This window comes from Amia ocellicauda, unplaced genomic scaffold, assembly GCF_036373705.1.
Source record: "Amia ocellicauda isolate fAmiCal2 unplaced genomic scaffold, fAmiCal2.hap1 HAP1_SCAFFOLD_61, whole genome shotgun sequence".
Taxonomy (NCBI): Eukaryota; Metazoa; Chordata; class Actinopteri; order Amiiformes; family Amiidae; genus Amia; species Amia ocellicauda.
Window position 1 is genome coordinate 260,824 of NW_027102991.1, and position 24,770 is coordinate 285,593.

The 24,770-nt window shown below is 42.4% G+C and overlaps 6 non-coding genes and 14 pseudogenes across 6 annotated transcripts; all 20 read right to left on the minus strand.

The window, feature by feature from the left end:
• Nucleotides 1-11,928: 11,928 nt before the first annotated feature.
• LOC136739598 (U5 spliceosomal RNA) lies at nucleotides 11,929-12,043 on the minus strand. The gene has a single exon (XR_010812922.1). It is a non-coding gene; the product is annotated as a U5 spliceosomal RNA (small nuclear RNA).
• Nucleotides 12,044-18,492: 6,449 nt separating this feature from the next.
• LOC136739465 (uncharacterized) lies at nucleotides 18,493-18,611 on the minus strand (annotated as a pseudogene).
• Nucleotides 18,612-18,832: 221 nt separating this feature from the next.
• LOC136739530 (uncharacterized) lies at nucleotides 18,833-18,951 on the minus strand (annotated as a pseudogene).
• A 208-nt stretch (nucleotides 18,952-19,159) lies between these two features.
• On the minus strand, nucleotides 19,160-19,278 carry LOC136739497 (5S ribosomal RNA). The gene has a single exon (XR_010812903.1). It is a non-coding gene; the product is annotated as a 5S ribosomal RNA (ribosomal RNA).
• Nucleotides 19,279-19,494: 216 nt separating this feature from the next.
• On the minus strand, nucleotides 19,495-19,613 carry LOC136739470 (uncharacterized; annotated as a pseudogene).
• A 214-nt stretch (nucleotides 19,614-19,827) lies between these two features.
• Nucleotides 19,828-19,946, minus strand: LOC136739574 (uncharacterized; annotated as a pseudogene).
• A 216-nt stretch (nucleotides 19,947-20,162) lies between these two features.
• Nucleotides 20,163-20,280, minus strand: LOC136739519 (uncharacterized; annotated as a pseudogene).
• A 221-nt stretch (nucleotides 20,281-20,501) lies between these two features.
• Nucleotides 20,502-20,620, minus strand: LOC136739566 (uncharacterized; annotated as a pseudogene).
• A 221-nt stretch (nucleotides 20,621-20,841) lies between these two features.
• LOC136739455 (uncharacterized) lies at nucleotides 20,842-20,960 on the minus strand (annotated as a pseudogene).
• Nucleotides 20,961-21,174: 214 nt separating this feature from the next.
• Nucleotides 21,175-21,294, minus strand: LOC136739527 (uncharacterized; annotated as a pseudogene).
• Nucleotides 21,295-21,523: 229 nt separating this feature from the next.
• Nucleotides 21,524-21,642, minus strand: LOC136739591 (5S ribosomal RNA). The gene has a single exon (XR_010812915.1). It is a non-coding gene; the product is annotated as a 5S ribosomal RNA (ribosomal RNA).
• A 215-nt stretch (nucleotides 21,643-21,857) lies between these two features.
• On the minus strand, nucleotides 21,858-21,976 carry LOC136739609 (5S ribosomal RNA). The gene has a single exon (XR_010812933.1). It is a non-coding gene; the product is annotated as a 5S ribosomal RNA (ribosomal RNA).
• A 210-nt stretch (nucleotides 21,977-22,186) lies between these two features.
• LOC136739467 (uncharacterized) lies at nucleotides 22,187-22,305 on the minus strand (annotated as a pseudogene).
• Nucleotides 22,306-22,523: 218 nt separating this feature from the next.
• LOC136739578 (uncharacterized) lies at nucleotides 22,524-22,642 on the minus strand (annotated as a pseudogene).
• Nucleotides 22,643-22,858: 216 nt separating this feature from the next.
• LOC136739627 (5S ribosomal RNA) lies at nucleotides 22,859-22,976 on the minus strand. The gene has a single exon (XR_010812950.1). It is a non-coding gene; the product is annotated as a 5S ribosomal RNA (ribosomal RNA).
• A 221-nt stretch (nucleotides 22,977-23,197) lies between these two features.
• On the minus strand, nucleotides 23,198-23,316 carry LOC136739412 (uncharacterized; annotated as a pseudogene).
• A 211-nt stretch (nucleotides 23,317-23,527) lies between these two features.
• On the minus strand, nucleotides 23,528-23,646 carry LOC136739580 (5S ribosomal RNA). The gene has a single exon (XR_010812911.1). It is a non-coding gene; the product is annotated as a 5S ribosomal RNA (ribosomal RNA).
• Nucleotides 23,647-23,856: 210 nt separating this feature from the next.
• On the minus strand, nucleotides 23,857-23,975 carry LOC136739562 (uncharacterized; annotated as a pseudogene).
• Nucleotides 23,976-24,202: 227 nt separating this feature from the next.
• Nucleotides 24,203-24,321, minus strand: LOC136739413 (uncharacterized; annotated as a pseudogene).
• Nucleotides 24,322-24,532: 211 nt separating this feature from the next.
• On the minus strand, nucleotides 24,533-24,651 carry LOC136739501 (uncharacterized; annotated as a pseudogene).
• Nucleotides 24,652-24,770: the final 119 nt, after the last annotated feature.

The window sequence follows — 24,770 nt, forward strand, 5'->3', positions numbered from 1 at the left end:
GCACACGGCACGAGGTCCGTGTGGTTTGGAACAAAGGCAGTCCGGTTCGGCTTTGTCCAAGAACTTCCACTCAGTCGATGCACCTGGAAGTTGGGGTTTCGCGAATGTAGAGTCTTTTCCAAACAGATTTTCCACTGGTTTGAAGGCTCCAAGGTTGTGCACAAAATCTTCTTTGTAAGCAGGTTTCCCCCGTAGTTACTTGAAGACAAAGTCTTTGAGGAAAGCAGGGCCCTGTTTGTTCCAAGGGTCAAGTTTCTTAAAACTCAAATAGCTATTTAAATGACTGACACTTTCGTATTCAGTCGACTTAGTCATTTGTCCAGCTGTAAAACTCCACTGATCAGGTGGGCACAGGCGGGCAGCACAGTCTGTAAAGTTCTTTATTTAATAAAGTCCTTTAAAAGAATTCTTTGTACGGCTCAATCTCCTTCTCCCAGTTTAACTCTTCTGTTGCCGGCAAAGACTTGGTTGGTTTCTGGTTCCGGTTCGGGCAACAGAGCTACAGGTTGAGCTGTGGCAGCGAGTTACTGGTTCAGGTGAGAGAGAGAGAGAAAGAAAGGCCGTGTTTGTCCTTTATAGTCTATCAGATCAATAGGTGATTGGTTCCTGAGTTCTTGAGATTGGATTTCGGTTTCAGCCCCCAGTGTCCTATTGGAGGGGGGCTTGATTTATGACTGATGTCAATCCATGCCATCTTTTGGAAATGCCGGTTGGCCTGGGTTCGTAGCTCTATGTCGGGATTTCGGCTCTCATCCACTTCAAAGAGTTTTTATCACCTACAGGCCCCTTTCTCCAGACATCTCATAGCAGAATAACAAACTATTTGGACTCTTCTCGGTGCCATCCTCCCCAAAACTGTCACTTTGATGCAAACCAGTTCCAAGCTGATGAGCTAAGGAAATCTGATAACTTTGGGGGGGAGAGGTCTTCTTTAGATCCGTGCTTCAGCTCAGAGCCCAAATACTCTTATCCAAATACACCCAACATAACGCTACATACCCCCTTTCTTGAATGGGACTGAGGTCGACTAGGGCGTTATCCCCTTCAAGACAAAATAAGACGTTAAGCATTTATCTCAAAGTTATGTAACAGAATTCAACAGTGGACTTCACCATTCATGACCCCGAGAAATCAAAGAAAACAAACTAATAGTTCATTATTTAAGCAGAATGTATTCCAATCAAATTGACAATCCTATACTAGCACATATACAGGTTACATATTATAACACAAGTACATTAAAACAAAAAAACAATTGGTATTACTCAGTATTGAGTATGGTTACTGACGGTAACCAATAGGTGGAAGTTGATTAACAGAGGGAGGTGACTGGGAATTCAGGTGTTATTCAGGCACCTGACCTTCACTATGTCTATAATAGTTGGTAGGGACCTGGGTTCGAATGGTTGGCTTACATGGTAAGCCGGTGCCCCCTTTAGGGACATGCACAAAAAATGGTCTCATTGGGAAGTTGTACCTTGGTGGCTGTATCATATCTGTCATTCAATTCCACAGGCTTTGGTGATTCAACTTGAGCCCACAACCTGTTCAATAGATCCTAACCAATGATCAACTTCTCTGTTTCAAATTTGGAAATATAAACTGGATGAACCAACTTAATCTTCCCAAAGGTGAACTCTAACAATGCCTTTTGAGTGAGCTGTGCCTTAGTCTCTGTGTAACTTGTAATGTTCACACTACAAGCTTCCACTTTCAGTCGTTGGTCTGAGGTTTCCATAATTTGTTTCAGGTTGCCCATTGTGGTGGCAGACATTAAACAAATTTCAGCCCCAGTGTCCAACAAGGCTCCTCACTCCCACACATTCTCAATGGTCACTTCTATGTAAACTTGCTTGGCTCTGCCTCTCTGTGTCAGATCACCCAGTAACATCACCAAAGGTTCAGCTTGCCTGCAGGCAACTTCCCCCACTGGGAGGTCCCAGTGGGCTGATGTGTCAGAGAAACCCCCCTGCTGTTCCTCACATCCAATCAAAAACACAGAGGCGGGGACAGGGGGTGGTTCCAGAGCTAGTCATTCCTTAGGTGGCGAGTCCGGCCCTTTACCCTGGCTACTAACTTCCAGTTTGGGAAGAGGGGGCAAAGGGAGCAGAGCTAAGCGTAGCAGTAGCTCAGAAACTGCAACATTGCTCAGAGACTGAGTTAACCCACCTAGGCTAGGAGCAGATTTCTTTTTTTTATTGTAAGCCTGGGTGTCTTGGATTCCATCCTTGGGAGGTTCTTTCCTTCTTTGAATCTCTGTCCCCTCTAACTCCAGTGGAGAAATAGGGCTCTCAGAGCGCCTTGCCAGTACTTGGGTGCTTGAATCTTTACGATCAGAAGTGCTATTGTACTTGCTTTCCCAAGCTTTCTGTGCCATTTTTTCGAATTTCAGCTATGTTCATATACGTTGCGTCTGCATGTAATATGATCATTTCCTTAATCGTTGGGAACAAATTAGCAACAAACAACCCTTTAAAGCTCACCTCTTCCTCGGCCCCGGGTCGATCTTGACCCGCAAAATAGGTTTTCCTAAGCTTTTCATAGTAATCACGGGGGGACTCATGCTTACCCTGTTTGATCTGGTGTGCGGCAGTCACTGCTGCCACTGGATCAATGAACCTGGAATAGTCCCTAACTAATGCTCTGCACAAGCGTTGAAACCTATCGCAGACCATGGACCCTTGCCTCTCCATCCAAGAATGGACTTGGCGAGAGGTAGTTTTGCGGATTAGGAGAACCTTTTCCTTCTCCGTAGCCTCAGGATAGAAACTCAAAGCATACTTAATGTCCTTAATATACGCTTCCACATTTCCTTTCTTGTCTGCTGGGTTAAAGGTTTCACAATCTTTAGCCAGTTCTCTCAACTGGCGCATGTTAACCTTTCGGTCTGGACTCTCGGGAGAGGAAGTTCGTCTGTGCGACGAGCTTCTTACCCTGGGTGGAGAAAGACTACAGGGAGGGGTACGATCAGGACGAGGCAACCCGGGGCCTAAATGTGGAGACGGTGTGCGACTCCGTGCATTGGCCGGTTCCGGCTGTTCCTTTATGCTGTCAGGTGTCAGCTTTGCAGCCCACCAAGAGGCAGCTTTCAGGGCCCCTATTTGTTGCTTGAGACGCTCATTTTCAACTTCAGTTGATTTGAGTTCTCCCCTAAGCACCTGATTTACTCTCCTCATTTCTTCACTGTCCCTTTTTAAATGTATGACCTCGCCTTCGAGTATCTCCATTTTTACCGTGCCCAAATCTTTCTTCCTGACTGTTTTGCAAAGACGCATTTCCAAAACATCCCGGTCCTTCAAAACTATCCTTTCATTTTCAACCGCTTTACATCTGTCATTTTGCAGACCTTTTACTTGGATCAGAGTTGTTTCCAATTCAACTTGACATTGTCTTAAATCATTTCCTAATTGCTCTCTCTGTTCAATTAAGTCCTATTTTTCAGCATTCAACACAATGACTTGTTTTCCACAAGTATCTAGCTTTCCTTCAAATTCTAAAACCATTCCATGCCGTTTGGCTCTTTCTTCTTTCGCTTTAGCATACTTTTCTCCTAGCTTTTTCAGTTTTTCAAACTTGCTTATGATCCAGTTCACTACCCTTGAGCTCGCAAGTGCTAAGCTAGCCATAACTTTCATCACCTCTATCGACTCTTTTTCGAGTTGCGTCGTAGTGTCGTTTACCAACTGAGTTCGACGCGACTCTACTTCAAAGTCCAAACTGCCTAGGCGTCCAAGGAATTCAGGAATCTCTGTTCCTGGTACCTTAACAATCAATGCTTCACATGGGGACATTTGGGTAATCATTGTTTTGGCTATTCAGTAACAACCCAACAGAACAGTACTCGATTAATCACCTAATGACTCTAATGCCAACGCTTAGGATATCAACAATTTATCACAAGTAACTAAAACAGACTTAATCTTTTGTGACTTTGGATTTATGACTGATGTCAATCCATGCCATCTTTTGGAAATGCCGGTTGGCCTGGGTTCGTAGCTCTATGTCGGGATTTCGGCTCTCATCCACTTCAAAGAGTTTTTATCACCCACAGGCCCCTTTCTCCAGACATCTCATAGCAGAATAACAAACTATTTGGCCTCTTCTCGGTGCCATCCTCCCCAAAACTGTCACTTTGATGCAAACCAGTTCCAAGCTGATGAGCTAAGGAAATCTGATAACTTTGGGGGGGAGAGGTCTTCTTTAGATCCGTGCTTCAGCTCAGAGCCCAAATACTCTTATCCAAATACACCCAACATAACGCTACACACCACATCCCAAAGATGCTCTATTGGGTTGAGATCTGGTGACTGTGGGGGCCAGTTTAGTACAGTGAACTCATTGTCATGTTCAAGAAACCAATTTGAAATGATTCGACCTTTGTGACATGGTACATTATCCTGCTGGAAGTAGCCATCAGAGGATGGGTACATGGTGGTCATAAAGGGATGGACATGGTCAGAAACAACGGGCCGTGGCATTTAAACGATGCCCAATTGGCACTAAGGGGCCTAAAGTGTGCCAAGAAAACATCCCCCACACCATTACATCCACCACCACCAGCCTGCACAGTGGTAACAAGGCATGATGGATCCATGTTCTCATTCTGTTTACGCCAAATTCTGACTCTGAAATCGAGACTCATCAGACCAGGCAACATTTTTCCAGTCTTCAACTGTCCAATTTTGGTGAGCTTGTGCAAATTGTAGCCTCTTTTTCCTATTTGTAGTGGAGATGAGTGGTACCCAGTGGGGTCTTCTGCTGTTGTAGCCCATCCGCCTCAAGGTTGTACGTGTTGTGGCATCACAAATGCTTTGCTGCATACCTCGGTTGTAACGAGTGGTTATTTCAGTCAAAGTTGCTCTTCTATCAGCTTGAATCGAGTCGGCCCATTCTCCTCTGAGCTCTAGCATCAACAAGGCATTTTCGCCCACAGGACTGCCGCATACTGGATGTTTTTCCCTTTTCACACCATTCTTTGTAAACCCTAGAAATGGTTGTGCGTGAAAATCCCAGTAACTGAGCAGATTGTGAAATACTCAGACCGGCCCGTCTGGCACCAACAACCATGCCACGCTCAAAATTGCTTAAATCACCTTTCATTCCCATTCAGACATTCAGTTTGGAGTTCAGGAGATTGTCTTGACCAGGACCACACCCCTAAATGCATTGAAGCAACTGCCATGTGATTGGTTGATTAGATAATTGCATTAATGAGAAATTGAACAGGTGTTCCTAATAATCCTTTAGGTGAGTGTATATGTATGTATGTATGTATGCATGTCCAATTGCTTTGACAATTCAAATGCACTGAATTGAGAGAGAGAGAGAGAGAGAGAGAGAGAGAGAGAGAGAGAGAGAGAGAGAGAGAGAGAGTTGTAGTCCAGACCACTGCAAAATTCCTGCTGAAGTGATCTGGATCACCACACAATGGCCCAAGGACCACTGCAAACTTGGATTTCAATGTATTTGTGTAATCTGTGTTGCAATAGCACCTACCATGTTCCTTTGTGGTGATCTGGTTAATTCTGATCTGGGAAAACCACAATCCTGCAGGTTTAATAAGTCTCTCTACACATCAGTCCCTGAGTACCTTCAACCAATGGTCATTTTGACCAATTAAGCCCAAGATTTGAGTCAATTAAGTTGTCAAGGACTACCCAGTGAAGACGTGAACTCACGACTAGGTCACACTGTGAGCTCACCAGAGCAGACATTACACTGAGCTCACTGTGAGCTCACTTAGCGCTTTTCCAGCGACATGGTGACGGTGCTGGAGCCGGAGCCGCTGCCCGTAGCCGGTGGCTAACCCACCTCTATGTTACAAATGTTCCCTAAACACTTATTTTGCAAGATCAATAAAAATCCTTTAAGAAATTTAAACTTTTACTGACACACATAGTTAATAGCAATGTATTATAACTTTACCAAAAATAATAATCTGTATATCTTTAATTGTTTAGACGTTATTAAGATATAATGCATCTTTCACATAGGGAACATTTGTAACATGTTAGGAAAAACAAACAAATGATTTGAAAATATTCATAATTACAGCATACAATTTGTCAGGCTTCATAAGAATGGTATTTATAACATACTCTGTAAAAATCAAGCAAATAGCATTTGTGGTTCACGAGAAAATATATATATATATATATAATCAAAGCTATCAGACTATAGCAGCCGGTGTATGAAGACACATACGATTATACAGCATTATTTGGCAGCTTCGCAAGACCTAATTTTAAACGTTGTTGGTAAGTTAGATAATTAGTGGGGACCCTCTATTTGCAGTTCTTCCCCTCCATAATTGCTAAAATAAAGTTTTACTGACATTTTATTGACCCTACCACTGCATAGGGCACATCTGTAACATGAACGCTACTGAATGGCACATACATTGAAAACTACGGAGAACTGAGACAAATCCACTTTACACTTCATAAATAATCTTAAAACGTTTCCAACCAAGGCAACACCCACTTGAAATACGTTCATTCTCATTTTTGGTAAACAAAAAGAGAGATTGTTACGTATGTTCCCTATGATGCATCTACAGAGAGAGAGAGAGAGACAGACACTAACTCTCTCTCTCTCTCTCTCTCTCTCTCTCTCTCTCTCAGCTGGGAGTGTGTGGGAGGGGTCTGCAGTGAGCGGGAGTGCTGCTGAGAGCTCTGTCCTTTGGCTGCGTTTTTTTGTTGCTTTACTTTTTTCAGTTTGTTTATTTTGTCTTCTGTTTTCAGTGCTTTTCTTATTGTGGGGGAACAGGGGAGGGGAGGGGGGAGTACCGGTAGTTCTTCCCGGGTCGGGGGGTCGGACCCCCTGAATGCGTCTTTTGAAAAACTGACCCGACGCCATGGAGTCAAGATCGCTCCGGTGCAGTTCTGCCCCCTAGAGCAGTGTGTGTTAGCGGTTGGGGAGGTAGCAGGGTGTGAAAATATCAAGTCTGCTGCCATTGTTATCTTCTTAAAAACCACTGATCTGCTCAATCAGCTAGTGGCTAATGGCACAGTGTTAGACGACACTTTCACCCCGGTGTTGCCGCTCGCTGCTCCTGCCCGGAAGGTAACGCTGTCTAACGTCCCTCCGTTCATCCGCACCGGCTCGGGCAGCTGATGTCCGGCATTAAGAGGGTCCCGCTGGGCTGCAAAGCCCCGCAACTGAAACACGTCGTGTCCTTCCGAAGGCAGCTGTATATGATCCTCAATAACATCAATGAGGATCTTAATGTCTCCGAAGTTGGATCTCTCTTGCTGCCACCACCACGAAGATTGCTCTTTAGTAATGTTGGAAAGTCAAAGACAGCAACCGTCAGGGTTCTTGCATATGACGTATTCGTGCTGCACCTCTCTGCAAGGATCCAGGACAGTTTGTCAATGTAAACTCCAGTGCCTGGGAATATTTCCACCTAAAAGACAATGGTAAATAAAAAACAAGTTTATCCCCAAACTATTCTTATATTATGTTAAGTGGAATACATTATCAGTAAGGCTGTGATTTTGTTACAGAAATGTGTTATTAAAGACCACAGTATGTCTCAATTCTAAGTTTATTAATTTACAGACATAATAAAGTCAGTGAATCTGTGACACCCATAATTCAATTACATTCTTATTATCAACTATAACTATGAATATAACTGATAATGTAGCATCATTAGATTGTTTACAACCAATATTTGTTTTCAATATATATATTTTTACCTTGTCTTTGTAATATTGTAGACCAAGAGTGTTATACCTGTTTTGGTGATTCTTTGTCAGATTCAGAACAATTTGCTGTGGGGCTGTCAGAACCACTTGATGGTGACACACTTTTGTCTTCATTGCTGATAAATGTGGCTTTTGTTACAATTTTTTTCAGATTGTCCAAAAGGTCTGGAATCTCTGGAGAAAAAAACCTTAGTATTAAATGATAATCATTTCTAGTAATATATTTAATACAAAGTGAAAACAAAACCATCAATGCCTGCAATTATACTTGAGAGACTTGCTCTATGTTATTGGCAAACTGACCTTTTTGTGGGTCATTAACATTAGCTACGAAAAAAATAAAAGAGATAAAATACAAGAATTACCAGGTCTAATGTAATGCATATAGTCATTAATGTAGGATTATGAAGTTATGTTGAAAAACTTTATTTAATAATCAGTATTATTAAACTATTAGACAGTGCACATTAAGAGTCTGTATTGTGGTTCTAGATTACTTCAGTATGATCAACTATAATACATTACTCTGGAATCTAAATTACTGAAGAATAACATTTATCAAGGTAAGGAATTATTTGCTATAAATAAAAAAACTTACCATCAATCATACGGTTTCGAAGACATTGGTTTTCATTTTTAAGTCTTGTGTTTTCCTTTTCGAGCTGCTTAACGTTTTGCTGTAGCTCAACTTCACTGGACTCTTTAAATGTCTGTAGAATATGACGGGATCTAATTCTTGAAGCTCCATCGGTTTTCTTTCTTATTTTGTGCTGTATTCAGAGAGGAAAAGAGTTTAAAATGAAAATATATATATATATGAATATGATTAAAAAAAAACAATCCTGCAATACATTTATTTAATATTTGCAGTAATTATCTCACCGGTAACTGTGGTTCATCAAGGTCACTATCATCTGAAATTTGAAGTTTTTTGTTTGGTTTAGGTACTCTCTTCATTTTAGGACAGGGCATTTTTGTTAGGTCATTAAGTTTTCTTCTTAGTTCGCCTTCTTTTCCTAAAATAAAAATAAAATAAATAAAACCCTGCATTATGTCCACAGATATTTGGGGATTATATTTATTTGTCATAAAAATACTGTGCTTTGACCACACAAATTAAGATGAACAGCCAACACTGAATCAAAACTGAAGTTAAATTATATCTGGTTTAATTTATTTTGTGATTTGGGGGATTTTATTGTAAAGCACAACACACAATAAATCGTTCTTACAAATGCCAGTCAAGTATGACGAGTTTTTAGCGCCCTCACCACCACCTACCATGTTATAAGAGTATGTTAGAAGTACAACACATTAATAACTTAAACATTCATTTCAAATATACTGTGATTGTATATATCAAATAGCATGTAAAGACTTTAATATTTTTTTTTTTTAAATAAACATTGTTACCAGTCATAATGATCTGCGCTTCATGGACAGGCCATCCACCTTTTGGAGGTTTGTTCGTGTCTCTCCACTCTGCTCTGAAGTTTCGAGTCGTCTCTTCGTCATCATCAGCAATGCTGAATAAATCAAAATTGCGAAAGCAAGCAGTGGGAATCACGCTGTAAGAGTCTTTGTCGACCCCGCTTTCCCACTTCACCAACGCGTGCATCACCGCCATACTACCTTCACCTTCTCGTCCGTTTTTTCTGCGCCTTTTTCCCCCGACAAGTCACGGCACAAAAAACAGTCCCGCTCTGCATTCTGGTACTTGGCGTTCTTAATAACACCAACAGGGTGTAATCGCATAGACCACTCGAGTATAAAGTACTACATATCCCATCTGTTACAGTTTTTTTTCTTCTTCTGAAACTGCAAGCGCACTACATAAAGTTTGGCAAATGAAGAAATTTGGATGATGAGTTTACAATCTTATAAACAGTATTTAAGTAAACCTAGATATGCAATTCCAAAAAGAACAGCATCGAGATGGAGAAACAGGATACAAAAATAATAATACAATGTTTATACTTTTTGTATTTTAATTACAGTATGTAATTATTGCCTTTTGATTTACATTTACAGAAAAAGAACGGCGGCAAACGTGGACTACCCAACAAGAAGCAACAAAGTTACTAAAATATCAGATTCTCAGGTAAGCTTCATGCAGCCATACATGTATAATTATAAAATCAATCCAAAAAATAGACCTTGTTTACCCTACAACTGATTTGAGTGTTAATTCTATTTAAGATATAAAAAAATATTTTGTTTTCTGAACTAATAATCTGTGAACATTCTATTATCTCTATAATTTTAATTAATACATTTATTTTATTATTGGTGGAACATTATATTTTTCAGCTCAGATGATTTCACGTACCATCAATTTTTCTGTTAATAAATGTGCAACAACAAATCAGATGGATAGGCCCCTACATATGAACATTAAGTTAAAGGCCTAGAGTGAGTGTTCTTCACTTCCAGTCATGGCGGGCCACAATCCAGCTCTTTGTAACTCATCAACAACCAAAGACCTGGGAAAAGGGTTAAATGGCTTCAGTTAAGCCAATTAGGTAATTAAGAGCTCAACTGGAAAAAAAACAGCAGGCATAGGGGTACTTTAGGACCACAGTCACTGATATAACCTACAATGTTGTTGTAATGAAAATCAGCAGACAGTGGGCCTCCTCCAGGACTAAGGTTGAGAAGCACTGGTCTTGAAGACCACAATAACAATCGACCTCAAGGGCTAGGGATATTCGAGGTGATGCTAAACCAGTCCTGAATGTTTAAATATAATGTTATTTTCTTGTAGTGTGCCGTTGCTGTTAATGCAACCAGTTATATTGAGCCATCAAATACAGAAGCTGACGAAAGACATCAACATGTAAATTTAGTTGTAAATTTAAAGTGTGTGTGAAAAGTATTTTGTATATGGAGATTAACCCATAGTTTCACAGATAAATTGTGGACCAGTGATATTCAGGATCTTCAAAACAAGTCCTGAATGCTCAAACTTAACACTTCTTTTTTTAGAGTGTCGTTGCTGTCAATCCAGCCAGTGATGTGGAGCCATCAGATACAGAAGCTGATGAAAAACAACATGTAAATTTCCTAAATTAATATGGTGCATCAAAATACTTATTTAGCACTTTCAACTGTTTCTTTGTGATTCCTAAAATTACTTTACAGGCTGGGGCTGGGGGAAGACACTGCGCCCGCCTGGAGAAGCCTGTACAAGCCCCCCTCAATAAGAGAGCTGGCAATCTGCAGTGGAGGGTGTTACTCACCATTATTGCTGTCAATTCTTTTATTACTGTTCTTAACCCTGCTGTGTCCGACGCCTGCCCATTCTGTGCTCAGAGAGAGACCGTGTTTCACTGTTTCAGCACTTGCTCTCGGTTGTCACCCATTTTTAGTCTTTTAACTCGTCTTTTTACTGATCTTAACCTGATTTTTAACACAAAGGTTTTTATTTTAGGGGCGCGATACACCAGAAGGACCAAACATGTGGACCAGCTGGTAAACTTCTTGCTGGGCCAGGCTAAAATGGCCGTCTATAAGACTAGGAAGAACAGAGTGTGTGGGGAGGGCAGTGAGGATGCAGTGAGAGTGTTTGCCATGCTGGTCAAGTGCAGAGTCAGACTAGAGTTTAACTATTACAGGCTGATGAATGATTTGGAGAGTTTTGAACAGGTCTGGTGTATTAATGATGCCCTTTGTGAATTGTATGACGGGGAGTTGGTTTTTATTATGTAATTCATTTATAGGGTTTAGTATTTGATGGTTGTTTTGTTGTGTGTATTGGGTTGCTTTCTTTAAAAGTGTACAGATCAGTGGCGGAGTTAATGCTTGTTGGGGGGAGACAAACAAAGGGGAACACTATTTTTTATTTATTTATTTATTTTCTTTTGTATGAATTATTGCGTGTTGCAAACAGGCAATGAAGTCTGATAAAAGTCAAAAAGTCTCTCTCTCTCTCACACACACACACACAGCCAGCAAGACACACAGAGCCAGCCAGCTCAGCGATGACATCACAAACATCTCTCTCAGGTGACTCCTATGACATCACAGAGCACGTACATTCCGTTGCTTGCCGTCTGTCAACCACTCAGTCACTGCCAGCCAGACTGGCTGGCTGACTGGATGGTGGGGCTGCTTGCTGCTGCTGCGTACCTTAGCAAGCTTATTTGCTTGACCGGCCTTCCTCCTCCGCCCACATGCCCACCTATGTCCGATCTGCTGTTCACCTGGATCACAGCTCCGCCCCAACAAGGCAGAGCCTCCCAAGAATGGTACAAACTCACCCACGATCCCCTCCACGGAAAGCTATAGCAAAAGGCAAAAGCATTATACGTAATGAAGAGGAACCCGAGTCCAAGACGCATCCGACCAGCCATACATATTTGTGTGTATTAAAGATCACATTTTATTACATTTAGATTTTCTGTACTTTATTACATCTTTTTGTGATTTTTAAATGTATTGTTTCTTTTCCTTATATATGTATGTATGTATGTATGTATGTGTGTGTGTGTCTGTGTGAAAGTGTATGTGTTTGTGTGTCTCTGTGTGAAAGTGAGTGTGTGTGTGTCTGTCTCTGTGTTTGTGTGTCTGTCTCTGTGTGAAAGTGAGTGTGTGTGCGTGTGTCTGTCTGTGAAAGTGTGTGTGTGTGTGTGGGTGTGACAGTGTGTATGAGTGTCTGTCTGTCATGTAACTCGCACATCTGTGAGGGCACCATTTTTGCAGAAAGAGATGTACACATTTTGGAGCAACATATGCTGCCATCCAGACATCGTCTTTTCCAGGGACATCCCTGCATTTCTCAGCAGGATAACGCCAAACCAAATTCTGCCCAGATTACAAGCGCATGGTTGCGTAGGCAGAGAGTGCGGGTGCTAGCATGGCCTGCCTGCAGTCCTGACCTGTCTCCGAATTGAGAATGTGTGGCGCACTATGAAGTGCAAATTAAGACAACGAAGGCCCTGTGCAGTTGCGCAGCTGAGGAAATGCATAATGGATGAATGGGGGGAAATCCCACTTGCTAAACTTAACCAAGTGGTGTCTTCAGTGCCCAAGTGCTTAATAAGTGTTATGAAAAGAAAAGGTGATGTTACATAGTGGTAAACAGTCGACTGTCCCAACTTTCTTGGTTTCTTTTCACTGCTAATGAGATGCTGTAGAGTGAGTTAGTTATATTGCTTTCAGGATCTCTAATCGTATTGATGAGTTCATGCAGCATTTGTAATTGAATTTCAAAAAGAAATCCTTGCTGTCTGGCCTGTGTGTATGAGATGTACTCTGTCAATCTTTGGCTAACAACTGAAACATTGGTAGAACAGAAATGGCAACATAAAAAAGAAAAGTACATTTTAAAAGAGCACATTAAATAGGATGAATATACAGTTTTTTACAATCACTTTGTCACTCATTTCAGAACCTTGATGTCATTTTTCAAAACTCTAGACACAAAACTCAAAACGGTCATCACTTGTAACACAGGCTGTCCAATGTTCAAAACATTGCATTGTGCATTCATATCTTTAAAGAAACCTTGCACTTGCAGACTTGTTGGTTCAAATAATTCATTTATCATGAAATACCATAGTAACATTTATTTAGATCACCCACACAGAAGATACCGATAGTTTCACTGTGTAGTTGTTCGTACAATCATTAAATATTGTAGTACAAAATATGTGATACATGTTTCATTATGGTACTACACATAAATACATCACTGTAAAAGGACTAGTAGAGAGAATACTACAGACACAGTGGAATCATTGAACAAAATCTGAAATGTATTGATGCAATACAATCAAATCACACCATAGGTTTCTTTGAAGCCATGCAACAATAATTAGCTACAAAAAAGAACAAAACTACAGTAAAATGTCAACTGCAGTGTTCCTCACCTGGCTTAGTGTAAAACAAAGGATTGATTACTGTACTTCTGAATTTCCATCAGCCCTGTGTTCAGGTTCAGGTTCTCACAACCATTTTTCACAAGAGGCATCTTGAAACTGAACATACCTGAACATACTCAGTCATCAGCTGCTTCACTCTGTCTGCATTTCTTTCAAAAGGCACACTATACTCTGTGCTACACATTGGTATGCAGTATACAGTCATTTGACAATTGAGAGTAGCCTAATGTTTAGTGCATGCTGAAGACTTGCCGCTTCTCAGTACGGAAATTTCTGATGATTGAGGCCACAGTTGATCCTGAGTTGATTCTGAGGTTTGATTGAATCATTGTAGCTGCCTCAGTCATGGTCATGCCATGATTTACAACATGCTCTACAACTATTTCTCGGATTTCACTGGACACTATTTGCTGTTGCTGCCGCTGTCTGGTCCGTGGCCTTGTCCTCTACCACGTTCCCCCAACACCTCTCAAATTAGGCCCATGGCTGCCTCTCTGGTGAGGCCTAAGCCCTCCTCTATGACGAGGCCCACGACCACCTCTCAGAAGGGGTGCATGTCCCCTTCCATTCCTTTGACCACCACGTCTTCCTCCTCCCACTGCTTGACCTCTATTGTGACCTGGATGACTTGCCGGCTCCATGTTATCACTGTGTTGCTGGGGTGGATAGCACTCATTTCACTCGATACTCGTACCACAATGTGAAATCAATCATCAATAACCAGTTGGCAGTATTGGAAAAGCAATTACAAGGGCCTGCATACATACAGTAATGTCAAATCTGATGTGGAAGAACAATCATCTTCAACCAGGTTGGAGCGTTAGTTGCAATGCCTTTAATACACGCAGCGTAGAGAGGAACAGTGACTCAAGTAGATCCCAAAGTCGCTCTGCCTTCATTTTAACAGTCAGAGCTTTTATACACAAAAATCAAAGAGCTGGTTATAATCAGAAAGTCATTACTATGTTATCTTAAAAGTTAGCTAAGCAGAATTTATATCATTATAGGACAGAGTTCATAGATCAACACATGGATTAGGGAGCAGGCACTTCAATCATACTGTTTGACATTGTCTCCAAGATTCTCATCGTAAATAACAAACAGAAATCAAACTACCTTCTGGCCTGACCTTCTAGCTTGACCTTATCTTTCTTAAGTATACAAGAGAGAAAAACAGGTATTAGAGAAAACATTTCTAACTTTCCTTCCACACTGCAAACATGGTGTGGAAAAGTGCTACATGATGATGAATGATGATGAAATATTACATCCATAGATAATGTAGTCCAACTGGTTCATGCTCCTCGTTTATTGATGTCAATGGATCTCATTATCCTGAAACTTTCATGATCGAAACATGGAATATTGTTTGTCAGTTTCCATAAAATTATGCATTAAGAGTAATGCAACAGTCACTTATCATTTTGAGCAGCTGTATCAATTGATAGTTAGATCTTTGTAATGAAATGAATAGACAGTGATCTCAGATGTAATGTGTGAATTGCATTTTGAAATGGTAATACTTTGATGTTAAGTTGTGTCATTTTAGTTCAATGAACAAATGATCTGAGGTTGATGTGTATTGTATCCAAGCAATTGTAAAAAAGTGTTAGAGTTTTGAAAAATGTGCATTTTGATCATCGGGTGTGAGTTTAGTGTCTAGAGTTTTGAAAAATGACATCAAGGTTCTGAAATGAGTGCCAAAGTGATTGTAAAAAAGTGTAATATCAGGGGACAGTGGCTATTAGTGATCTGGCCTTCCGTGGCCTCTGTATTAATGTAACAGGTCACATTGTATGTGTACACTGATACTTGATAGTATAATATAGTACAAGTAAAAAACATACATAGGTATCATAGAAGTATTTTGCAGAAATGATTATGGATAGTTATCAAAATGGAGAGGAAATGCTAAATCCAGTCTCCCCAGGCTGAGCTTCTATTGCTGCACCTGCTGGCCCCACTATATGGATAGAGCCACACCAAGTACAAGAGTCTCCCCATTGCTATTTATATCTCCCTATCCAGTCTTCTATAGGTGTCAGGGTGGGGTGCCTATTCCCCTGCATGCTTTGAAACCTATAGCACCTGGGACGCACACTTGGGATCCGGTTCCTCTGCCCCTCACATACACATGAGGAATCCTAGGTGCTCAATACGTCATACTGTCTCTTTCATCTCATGTGTAAACTATGGACAAATACATGACTAAACGTGTTTAGTTGCTTTTCCCAGAATGCTTTGCGCCACGATATGCAAATAACGGGGACTATGATTGGCTCCCTGACATTACCCACACTGCGACTGATGCTACCCATTTCACTACCCAACAAAGACCCATAATATGCGTGTGTCTGTCTGTCTGTCTGTCAAAGTATGTGTGTGTGTGTCTGTGTCTGTCTGTCTGTGTGTGAAAGTGTGTGTGTGTCTGTCTGTCTGTCTGTCATGTAACTTGCACATCTGTGAGGGCACCACTAATGCAGAAAGAGATGTACACATATTGTTTATTTTCCATATATATGTATGTATGTATGTATGCATGTCCAATTGCTTTGACAATACAAATGAATTGAATTGAGAGGGAGAGAGAGAGAGTAAGAGAGAGAGAGAGAGACAGACAGACAGACAGACAGAGAGACACACACACACACACACACACACACACAGAGAGCCAGCCAGCCAGCTCAGCGATGACATGACGAGCCTCTCTCAGCTTACTGCTATGACATCACAGAGCACGTACATTCCGTTTAACAAATCGTTAAACAAAAAAGGTTATAAACACATTGACTACAATACCGGTTAGTAAGACGAAGGTGAGTCTCTCGTTAGTATTATTACTACGCAGGTTAGTATTTATGTCAGGTAACTTCTCGTTATATATATATCAGTCTCATTTACGTTTAGGTGCCGAGAAAGATCCTATTTGTTACCACAATTTCCCTTAACTGATTATTATTCAATGATTAAGGATAGGCAGGGCCACCTATAATCTAATGTCTATTAACTTGTGTCAATTTCAGACTAAACAGTTAAACAGGAATGAGAAGATATTTCTCGGCGTTGACAGATTTTATTTCTAAAATTATCAACAAAACAGTTTAATGCAACTCACATTTATATTTAAGAAAACTAAATGATATTACACATTCTAGAGTTATGAATCACAGATTAACATTTCTAATTGATTTCTCAAATGTCATGAATCACAAACTCCAAACTGTTAAACTTATGTGAACTTCGTCGCAGAGAGGCCTCTCTGGCTTCGGGCTCAGATAACAGCACACGGCTCGAGGTCCGTGTGGTTTGGAACAAAGGCAGTCCGGTTCGGCTTTGTCCAAGAACTTCCACTCAGTCGATGCACCTGGAAGTTGGGGTTTCGCGAATGTAGAGTCTTTTCCAAACAGATTTTCCATTGGTTTGAAGGCTCCAAGGTTGTGCACAAAATCTTCTTTGTAAGCAGGGTTCCACCGTAGTTACTTGAAGACAAAGTCTTTGAGGAAAGCAGGGCCCTGTTTGTTCCAAGGGTCAAGTTTCTTAAGACTCAAATAGCTATTTAAGTGACTGACACTTTCGTATTCAGTCGACTTAGTCAATTGTCCAGCTGTAAAACTCCACTGATCAGGTGGGTCTGTGAAGTTATTTATTTAATAAAGTCCTTTAAAAGAATTCTTCGCTCAATCTCCTTCTCCCAGTTTAACTCTTCTGTTGCCGGCAAAGACTTGGTTGGTTTCTGATTCCGGTTCTGGAAACAGAGCTACAGGTTGAGCTGTGGCAGCGAGTTTCTGGTTCAGGTGAGAGAGAGAGAGAGAGAAAGACTGTCCGCTGTTCCTTATAGTCTGTCAGATCAGTAGGTGATTGGTCCCTGAGTTCTTGAGATTGGATTTCGGTTTCAGCCCCCAGTGTCCTATTGGAGGGAGGCTTTATTTATGACTGATGTCAATCCATGCCATCTTTTGGAAATGCCGGTTGGCCTGGGTTCGTAGCTCTATGTCGGGATTTCGGCTCTCATCCACTTCAAAGAGTTTTTATCACCTACAGGCCCCTTTCTCCAGACATCTCATAGCAGAATTCCAAACTATTTGGCCTCTTCTCGGTGCCATCCTCCCCAAAACTGTCACTTTGATGCAAACCAGTTCCAAGCTGATGAGCTAAGGAAATCTGATAACTTTGGGGGGGAGAGGTCTTCTTTAGATCAGTGCTTCAGCTCAGAGCCCAAATGCTCTTATCCAAATACACCCAACATAACGCTACATATGTATGTATGTATGTATATATGTGTAGAAGGAAAATTAGAAATTATTTTCTTACACCTGTTTTTCTCTCTTGTATACTTAAGAAAGATACGGTCAAGCTAGAAGGTCAGCCCAGAAGATAGTTTGATTTCTGTTTGTTATTTACGATGAGAACCTTGGAGACATTGTCAAACGGTACGACCTACGTGCCTGTTCCCTAAAACCATGTGTTGACCTATGAACTCTGTTCTATAATGATATATGTTCTGCTTAGTTAGCCTTTAAGATAACATAGTAATGACTTTCTAGCATGTATGGATGTATGTATGTATATATATATATATATATATATATATATGTATGTATGTATGTCCAATTGCTTTGACAATACAAATGAATTGAATTGAGAGGAAGAGAGAGAGAGAGAGAGAGAGAGAGACAGACAGACAGACAGACAGCTCAGCGATGACATCACGAGCCTCTCTCAGCTGACTGCTATGACATCACAGAGCACGTACATTCCGTTGCTTGTCGTCTGTCAACCACTCAGTCACTGCTAGCCAGACTGTCCCTAAGACAAAGTGTACAATACTTCAATTATATCTCCTCCAGACAGATAAAGAGTATTAAGAGCTACGATGAAGTTACCCAGGAGACGTAAAAAGCTTGCATCACCTGGTATTTCCTGGAGGTCACCCATCCAAGTACTAACCAGGCCCTGGCCCGTTTAGTTTCCAAGGTCTGACGAAATCGGGCACGTTCAGGACGGTGTGGCCGCAAGCCGAGATGCCTGGCTGCATGATGTCTCTTAAAGGCTGGCGGGTATTGACGGAATTTCCAGCAAAAAATAAAAAATAAAAAAATAAAAAAATGGAGGGAAAAATAACAGTGCAGGAAAGGGTGTTGAAAGTAGCCGGGAACGTGTACAATTCTTCAATTATATCTCCTCCAGACAGAAAGAGAGTATTAAGAACTACGATGAAGTTACCCAGGAGACGTAAGAAGCTTGCAGCACCTGGTATTTCTAGGAGATCTCCCATCCAAGTACTGACCAGGCCATGCCCCGTTTAGCTTCCGAGATCTGACGAGACAGGGTGCGTCCAGGACGGTGTAGCCGCAAGCCGAGAGGCCTGGCTGCATGATGTCTCTTAAAGGCTGACGGGTGTTGACGGAACTTCCAGCAAATAAAAAAGAAAAATGGAGGGAAAAATATCAGTTCAGCAAAGGGTGTTGAAAGTAGCCGGGTACGTGTACATTTCTTCAATTATATCTCCTCCAGACAGAAAGAGAGTATTAAGATCTACGATGATGTTACCCAGGAGACGTATAAAGCTTGCAGCACCTGGTATTTCCAGGAGGTCACCCATCCAAGTACTGACCAGGCCCTGCCCTGTTTAGCTTCCGAGATCTGATGAGATCGGTCGCGTTCAGGACGGCGTGGCCGCAAGCCGAGAGGCCTGGCAGCATGATGTCTCTTAAAGGCGGGCGGGTTTTGACGGACCTTCCAGCAAAAAAAAAAAGAAAAAAGAAAAATGGAGGGAAAAATATCAGTGCAGCAAAGGATGTTGAAAGTAGCCGGGTACGTGTACAATTCTTCAATTATATCTCCTCCAGACTGAAAGAGAGTATTAAGAGCTACGATGAAGTTACACAGGATAAGTAAAAAGCTTGCATCACCTGGTATTTCCAGGAGGTCACCCATCCAAGTACTAACCAGGCCCTGGCCCATTTAGTTTCCAAGGTCTGACGAGATCGGGCGCGTTCAGGACGGTGTGGCCGCAAGCCAAGAGGCCTGGCTGCATGATGTCTCTAAATGGCTGGAGGGTATTGACAGAACTTCCAGCAAAAAAAAATGAAAAAAGAAAAATGGAGGGAAAAATATCAGTGCAGCAAAGGGTGTTAAAAGTAGCCGGGTACGTGTACAATACTTCAATTATATCTCCTCCAGACAGAAAGAGAGTATAAAGAGCTACGATGAAGTTACCCAGGAGACGTAAAAGCTTGCAGCACCAGGTATTTCCAGGAGGTCTCACATTCAAGTACTGACCAGGTCCTGCCCCGTTTAGCTTCCGAGATCGGATGAGTTCTGGCGCGTTCAGGACAATGTGTCCGCATGCCAAGAGGCCTGGCTGCATGATGTCTCTTAAAGGCTGGAGGGTATTGACGGAACTTCCAGCAAAAAAAAGAAGAAATAATAAAAATGGAGTGGAAAATATCAGTTCAGGAAAGGGTGTTGAAAGTAGCCGGGTACGTGTACAATTCTTCAATTATATCTCCTCCAGACTGAAAGAGAGTATTAAGAGCTACGATGAAGTTACCCAGGAGACGTAAAAAGCTTGCAGCACCTGGTATTTCCAGGAGGTCACCATCTAAGTACTGACCAGGCCCTGCCCCGTTTAGCTTCCGAGATCTGACGAGGTCAGGCGCGTTCAGGACGGTGTGGCTGGAAGCCAAGAGGCCTGACTGCATGATGTCTCTTAAAGGCTGGAGGGTATTGATGGAACTTCCAGCAAAAAAAAATAATAAAAAAAATAGAAAAATTGAGGGAAAAATATCAGTGCAGCAAAGGGTGTTGAAAGTAGCCGGGTACGTGTACAATTCTTCAATTATATCTGCTCCAGACTGAATGAGAGTATTAAGAGCTACGCTGAAGTTACCCAGGAGACGTAAAAAGCTTGCAGCACCTGGTATTTCCAGGAGGTCACCCATCCAATTACTGACCAGGCCCTGCCCAGTTTTTCTTCCGAGATCTGACGAGTTCTTTCGTATTCAGGACGGTGTGGCCTCAAGCCAAGAGGCCTGGCTGCATGATGTCTCTTAAAGGCTGGCGGGTATTGACGGAACTTCAAGCAAAAAAAAATAATAAAAAAAATAGAAAAATGGATGGAAAAATATCAGTGCAGGAAAGGGTGTTGAAAGTAGCCGGGTACGTGTACAATTCTTCAATTATATCTCCTCCAGACAGAAAGAGAGTATTAAGAGCTACGATGAAGTTCCCCAGGAGACGTAAAAAGCTTGCAGCACCTGGTATTTCCAGGAGGTCTCCCATCCAAGTACAGACCAGGCCCTGCCCCGTTTAGGTACCGAGATCTGACGAAATCGGGCACGTTCAGGACGGTGTGGCCGCAAACAAAGAGGTCTGGCTGCAAGATGTCTCTTAAAGGCTGGCGGGTATTGATGGAACTTCCAGCAAAAAAAATAAGAAATAAGAAAAATGGAGGGAAAAATATCACTGCAGCAAAGAGTGGTGAAAGTAGCCGGGTACGTGTACAATTCTTCAATTATATCTCCTCCAGACAGAAAGAGTATTAAGAGCTACGATGAAGTTACCCAAGTGACGTAATAAGCTTGCAGCACCTGGTATTTCCAGGAGGTCTCCCTTCCAAGTACTGATCAGGACCTGCCCCGTTTAGCTTCCGAGACCTGACGAGATCGGGCGCATTCAGGATGGTGTGGCACACAAGCCAAGACGCCTGGCTGCATGATGTCTCTTAAAGGTTGGCGGGTATTGACGGAACTTCCAGCAGAAAAAATAAATAATAATAATAAAAATATAAAAAAATTGATGGAAAAATATCAGTGCAGCAAAGGGTGTTGAATGTAGCCAGGTACGTGTACAATACTTCAATTATATCTCCTCCAGACAGAAAGAGAGTATTAAGAGCTACGATGAAGTTACCCAAGTGACGAAAAAAGCTTGCAGCACCTGGTATTTCCAGGAGGTCACCCATCCAAGTACTGACCAGGCCCTGCCCCGTTCAGCTTCCGAGATCTGACGAGATCGGGCGCGTTCAGGACGGTGTGGCCGCAAGCCAAGATGCCTGGATGTATGAAGTCTCTTAAAGGCTGGCGGGTATTGACGGAAGTTCCAGCAAAAAAAAAAGAAATAAGAAAAATGGAGGGAAAAATATCAGTGCAGCAAAGGGTGTTAAATGTAGCTGGGTACGTGTACAATTCTTCAATTATATCTCCTCCAGACAGAAAGCGAGTATTAAGAGCTACGATGAAGTTACCCAAGTGATGTAAAAAGCTTGCAGCACCTGGTATCTCCAGGAGGTCTCCCATCTAAGTACTGACCAGGCCCTGCCCCGTTTAGCTTCCGAGATCTGACGAGATCGGGCGCGTTCAGGATGGTGTGGCCGCAAGCCAAGATGCCTGGCTGCATGATGTCTCTTAAAGGCTGGCGGGTATTGACGGAACTGCCACCAAAAAAAAAAAAGAAAAATAGAGGGAAATATACCAGTGCAGCAAAGGGTGTTGAAAGTAGCCGGGTACGTGTACAATTCTTCAATTATATCTCCTCCAGACAGATAGAGAGTATTAAGAGCTACGATAAAGTTACCCAGGAGACGTAAAAAGCTTGCAGCACCTGGTATTTCTAGGAAGTCTCCCATCCAAGTACTGACCAGGCCCTGCCCCGTTTAGCTTCCGAGATCTGACGAGATCGGGCGCAATCATGACGGTGTGGCCACAACCCGAAAGGCCTGGCTGCATGATGTCTCTTAAAGGTTGGCGGGTATTGACGGAACTTCCAGCAAAAAAAAAAAAAAATAAATAGAAAAATGGAGGGAAAAATATCAGTGCAGGAAAGGGTGTTGAAAGTAGCCGGGTACGTGTACAATTCTTCAATTATATCTCCTGCAGGCTGAAAGAGAGTATTAAGAGCTACGATAAAGTTACCCAGGAGACGTAAAAGCTTGCAGCACCTGGTATTTCCAGGAGGTCTCACATTCAAGTACTGACCAGGTCCTGCCCCGTTTAGCTTCCGAGATCTGACGATATCATGCGCGTTCAGGACGGTGTGGCCGAAAGCCGAGAGGCCTGGCTGCATGATGTCTCTTTAAGGCTGGCGGGTATTGACGGAACTTCCAGCAAAAAAAAAAAGATAAAAGAAAAATGGAGGGAAAAATATCAGTGCAGCAAAGGGTTTTTAAAGCAGCCGGGTACGTGTACAATTCTTCAATAATATCTCCTACAGACTGAAAGAGAGTATTAAGAGCTATGATGAAGTTACCCAGGAGATGTAAAAAGCTTGCAGCACCTGGTATTTCCAGGAGGTCACCCATCCAAGTACTGACCAGGCCCTGCCCCGTTAGCTTCCGAGATCTGATGAGATCAGGCGCGTTCAGGACGGTGTGGCCGCAAGCCGAGAGGCCTGGCTACATGATGTCTCTTAAAGGCTGGCGGGTATTGACGGAACTTCCAGCAAAAAAAAAAAAAAAAAAAAAATGGAAAATGGAGGGAAAAATATCAGTGCAGCAAAGGCTGTTGAAAGTAGCCGGGTACGTGTACAATACTTCAATTATATCTCCTCCAGACAGAAAGAGAGTATTAAGAGCTACGATGAAGTTACCCAGGAGACGTAAAAAGCTTGCAGCACCTGGCATTTCCAGGAGGTCACCCATCCAAGTACTGACCAGGCCCTGCCCCGTTTAAATTCCAAGATCTGATGAGATCGGGGGCGTTCAGGACGGTGTGGCTGCAAGCCGAGAGGCCTGGCTGCATGATGTCTCTTAATGGTTGGCGGGTTGTGACGGAACATCCAGCAAATAAAAAAAAAGAGAAATGGTGGTAAAAATATCAGTGCAGCAAAGGGTGTTGAAAGTAGCCAGGTACGTGTACAATTCTTCAATTATATCTCCTCCAGACTGAAAGAGAGTATTAAGAGCTACGATGAAGTTACCCAGGAGACGTAAAAAGCTTGCAGCACCTGGTATTTCCAGGAGGACACCCATCCAAGTACTGACCAGGCCCTGCCCCGTTTGGCTTCCGAGATCTGACGAGATCGGGCGCGTTCAGGACGGTGTGGCCGCAAGCCAAGATGCCTGGCTGCATGATGTCTCTTAAAGGCTGGCGGGTATTGACGGAACAGCCAGCAAAAAAAAAAAAGAGAAATGGAGGGAAAAATATCAGTGCAGCAAAGGCTGTTGAAAGTAGCCGGGTACGTGTACAACTCTTCAATTATATCTCCTCCAGACAGAAAGAGAGAATTAAGAGCTACGATGAAGTTACCCAGGAGACGTAAAAAGTTTGCAGCACCTCGTATTTCCAGGAGGTCACACATCCAAGTACTGACCAGGCCCTGCCCCGTTTAGCTTCCCAGATCTGACGAGATCGGGCGCGTTCAGGACAATGTGGCCGCAAGCCAAGAGGCCTGGCTGCATGATGTCTCTTAAAGGCTGACGGGTATTGACGGAACTTCCAGCAAAAAAATAAATAAATAAATAAAGAAAAAGAAAAATGGAGGGAAAAATATCAGTGCAGTAATGGGTTTTGAAAGTAGCCGGGTACGTGTACAATTCTTCAATTATATCTCCTCCAGACAGAAAGAGAGTATTAAGAGCTACGATGAAGTTACCCAGGAGACGTAAAAAGCTTGCAGCACCTGGCATTTCCAGGAGGTCACCCATCCAAGTACTGACCAGGCCCTGCCCCGTTTAAATTCCAAGATCTGATGAGATCGGGGGCGTTCAGGACGGTGTGGCTGCAAGCCGAGAGGCCTGGCTGCATGATGTCTCTTAATGGTTGGCGGGTTGTGACAGAACATCCAGCAAATAAAAAAAAAGAGAAATGGTGGTAAAAATATCAGTGCAGCAAAGGGTGTTGAAAGTAGCCAGGTACGTGTACAACTCTTCAATTATATCTCCTCCAGACTGAAAGAGAGAATTAAGAGCTACGATGAAGTTACCCAGGAGACGTAAAAAGTTTGCAGCACCTCGTATTTCCAGAAGGTCACCCATAAAAGTACTGACCAAGCCCTGCCCCGTTTAAATTCCGAGATCTGACGAGATCGGGCGCGTTCAGGACGGTGTGGCCGCAAGCCGAGAGGCCTGGCTGCATGATGTCTCTTAATGGCTGGCGGGTATTGACGGAACTGCCAGCAACAAAAAAAGAAAAAAGAAAAATGGAGGGAAAAATATCAGTGCAGCAAAGGGTGTTGA